This window comes from Triticum aestivum, chromosome 2D (genome assembly GCF_018294505.1).
Source record: "Triticum aestivum cultivar Chinese Spring chromosome 2D, IWGSC CS RefSeq v2.1, whole genome shotgun sequence".
Lineage (NCBI taxonomy): Eukaryota > Viridiplantae > Streptophyta > Magnoliopsida > Poales > Poaceae > Triticum > Triticum aestivum.
Genome location: NC_057799.1, coordinates 40,542,373 through 40,546,479, shown reverse-complemented (window position 1 = coordinate 40,546,479; position 4,107 = coordinate 40,542,373). Strand labels below are relative to the sequence as shown.

The window sequence follows — 4,107 nt, the reverse complement described above, 5'->3', positions numbered from 1 at the left end:
GTCCTAACTATATTGTTGCGTACGCTATTATGCAGATTGAAGATTTGGGAATGCAAAATAAGAAACATCCATGATGTTGGGTTCATTGACCCACATATCGTTAATGGACATGTGTTACAACATCACCCGAAGACGTGGAGAAAGACTTGTACAAGTTTCTTAGAAAGCATCAACTCAAAAGTCATATTCTATTTCCTTACCATTTTGGGTGAGTGTTTCTCTCTTGTGCCCATTCTCTTTTGTTTACTCCATGCATGGTATGTCTAATCGATGAGTTATGCATGACTGTGCATGTAACGTGTCCGCAGGTTCCACTGGATTTTGCTAAATATTGAACTTCACACCTCCAGAGTTCTAATCATGGACTCTATGGATTCGAATCCAAAGCGTTGGGCCGACATGAGAAAAATGCTGCAAAAGTAATTATTTTCAATCATTTGAGCTCTATATCGATCGGTCTCTTTCGTTCATTTCCTAATATCAAGTAACTAATAACTCCCTTGTTCATTTAATTTTCTTTGCCCTGTAGGGTTTGGAGACGGTTCTCAGAAGAAATTGTCGGTGAATTCAAACATGAGCTAGATTTCAGAAGGTTAGTTAATGTGGATAAGCAGCCACCGGGGACCAATCTATGTGGATACTATGTTTGTGAGAACATCCGGAGACACACCTCTGAGCGGAAGGCATCGGATAGCGTACGGAACGCGACGGATAACTTGCGGAGGAGGCTTAGTCCAGAAGCTCGCTTCCGACCAATTCAAGAAGAATTAGCAGGATTTTTCATGAGGGAAGTCATCAATCCTAAAGGAGAACACTATACCGAGGACGAAGAAATTTATATGCATACCCGAGATTGAAACTTGTTCGAAGTTGTATATGGTCATCCATCCTAATTGTGTGTGGAAACTTGTTCGAAGTTGTATATGGTCACCCGAGATTGAATATATATTATATATTCCTCTTGAATTCTTCTTGTTTGAAATTTCATATGCATGTATATAGTAGCGTAGAATATGTGTACTGAAACTTCATCAAAATTAAAATAAAACACAAAATAAAATATAAAAGAAATAAAACACTCCAAACTAAAAAGAAACCAGGTTTAGGGGGGCTAAAACCCTAAACCTGCGGAGGAGGCCTTTAGTCCCGGTTGGCCACGAGAACCAGGACTAAAGGTCCTCCGCCCCGACGGACCACTGGCGCCCACGTGGACGGGCCTTTAGTCCCGGTCAACCACAAGAACCGGGACTAAAGCTTTTAGTCGCGGTCCGTAAGAGGCGCGACTAAAGGGGGGGTCTTTAGTCGCGCATATTTAGTCCCGGTTGCACAGCCGGGACTAAAGGCTGTTGCGAACCGGGACTAAAAGGCTTTTTTCTACCAGTGTGGACCACTGGATAGCCAACCATAACACGTCCGTTTCACCTATGCATTGTGGGAGTCCCTACAAGTTCCATTTGAACAGCAAACGTGCGCGCGCGTCGACGTGTACTAGCAGCAAAGCTGGCTACAGGATTCCGTTCAAGAAAAGAAAAACCTAGCTACGAGAATTCCATTTCAAGAAAAGAGTTAGTACGTACAAAATCATCATTTTAGGCTCCCACTGCATCAAATTGACCCGAACATAGCCTGCATTCTCGTTGATCTTGGAATCAAACATTACATTAATAAAACTCCCCCCTTGATATAAATCACACGACCAATATGAGTTGGTATATTCCGGGGTTTTCATATTGTCTAAAAAAAATCCCATCTCTTAGAGCTGCGGGTCAAGCTAAGGGCATCTTCGAGGCTATCCCAACGGAAGTCCCCATTTGTCCGAGGACATGTCTAGATGTTTCTGCGGGCAGCCGGGCAGACGCCGGCCATGCAAGATAGGAAAAAACTTGGAATTTAAACATTTCTAACGCATGCAAGTAGCCGAAATTTAAACATACTTCGGAGGAGTTTTGCTTCGGTACCCCTCGCACACAGACACGTTGAAAAATTTATAGACAATGTGGCATCCGTCGGGGCCGCGACGTCGTGCTCGTGGCGCAGCCTTTCGGCCTCATCCCTCTCCTTCCGCCGGCCTGTCTCACACTTGAGGCGGGCGTCGTGCTCCATCTCAGCGAGGCCATGCTGGAGGAGCTCCTGATCGTGCCAGCGCCGGCGGCAGGCGTGAAACTCTTGATTGTATTTGACTGGTCCAGTGCATCATGGGCGATATCAATTACTGGGTCGACAAAGACATGTAGCAGCGCATCCTACGATTCCATGAAGGCTGCTGAGCGACGCACCCGTTCTGATTCTTGAGTCGCTGTGATACCCCCTTCCCCTCCCAACGAGGACGATATGTCATTTGACTTGATGGATCCGAAGACATATATATTACTTGAGGTAGGAGTGCGGGGTGGGGGGCGTACATTGCTTCCGGTGTGACCCCACCACCCCGCACGCATCCCCTTCCGGGCCGCAGCAACGGCCATCGCCACCTCCCTCCCCTTTTGCGCTGCTCTTCATCGCCCGTCCTCCTAGGCCACGACGAAGACCATCACCGTGCTCACCGACGGCGTGCCCGCGTTGGTGCGTGGTGGTAACCAAAACCGGCGTCGCCGATCCGCTGGGCTACCTCGCCAAGTGGATGGACGACGACAACCACCCCTGCTCTTGGTCAGGCGTCGGGTGCGACGCACGCACATGCTGCATGACCTTGCTTTTGCTGCCCGTCGCGTTGCTCCCCAGCCGCCTCGACATGCTCCTCCCTTGCAACAACTTATCAGGATCGGCTCCCTCACCCGCCTCTGCTCTCGTCCTCACATCTCGACTTGTCTGGACGACAACGAGCTCACGAGCAGCCGGAGCCGCTTTCGTCTGCCACGCTTTTGAACGAGACGAGGACGAAGGGAACGAGAACGAGACTGGGTGTCACGAGGGGCATCTTAGATATTTCCCTATGGGTCTGTACCGTCAAATCATCAAGAACTGAGAAAGATGTGGCAAATAATCGACAACAACGAAAACGTGGGCAAATCCTCAAAGTGCAAACAAACATGTGGCAAATCCTCAAATTCTCCATTCTCAAAGGTACCTCGACGAAAAAAAAACGACTCACCCGAGAGAGAAAATCCCTCCCCCATCATTTCTCCCCGTGGAGCAAATTGGGTATTTGCCACTTCCAATATGTGGCTTCTCTAAATTGCCACTTCCAAGATTGGCTTCGCAAAATTGCCACTCTGCTCGTTGGCTCCTTGATTACCATGCCACTTACCTCCTTTTAGTGATTTTCTTTTTTCCTTTTCCATTTATAAGCACAGGAAAAGACCAAACTATCCCCGAGTCTATGTATACAGTACCCGTACTGAGATTTGATTATCTGCATCTGGTATTCTCGTTCGAGCAGAGGAGAACGAGCCACACAAATCTTGTCGTCAGTAAGAGCACCTGCTGACGCCCCCCGCCCGGTCGCCGTCGTCGCTCGCTCCGCCTGACCGCCATCGCCGCCGCTCGCCCTTGTGCCCGCGCGCCATAGCCGCTCAGGCCGGCCGCCTGCTCGGTGCTCGCGCCGCTCGTCCCGGTCTCGCCGCTCGGCTAGGATGAGGAGGCGGGAGGGCGCGTCCCAGGAGGATGAGGAGGCGGAGGGAGATGGACGCGTGGCCATGGAGGGGTCGTTGTGGGCCTGCGGGGGCTTCTCTCGACGCTGGCTGCACAGATGTTTGCGTACATGTGTAGGAAAAGGGATACTGAAGCAACTAAGGAGTGCGTACATGTGTTCTTGTAGCAACGAAATAGAATTGTTTGAGATTGTTGTGTTAGGATTCATGCAAGATTGTTTTATGGCATTTAAAACCATGACTGTATATCACCAGATGTATGATACAGTACTATTTTTCAGTTCCCTGAGTTGGTTCAGTATCCCTTTTCCTACCTGAATTTTCGCCAGAATGCAAGATGTTCCCAAATGTGCTGCTGGTTATATGACTGTACCTGCTATGCTCTCGTTTTGTTTGAAGGATGTACTCTATCTGTGTCTGCAGATTATTCCAGATTCCATTATTGAACCTTTTTGGACTGCTGTCACACCACTGTACTATTTTGTGCTCAAACAACGTAGGCAAAGATTCATTTGTT

The 4,107-nt window shown here is 48.6% G+C and overlaps 1 pseudogene; it reads right to left on the bottom strand.

The window, feature by feature from the left end:
* The window catches only part of LOC123055608 (disease resistance protein RPM1-like), a 63,057-nt pseudogene extending 59,420 nt beyond the window's left edge, over positions 1-3,637 (bottom strand).
* Positions 3,638-4,107: the final 470 nt, after the last annotated feature.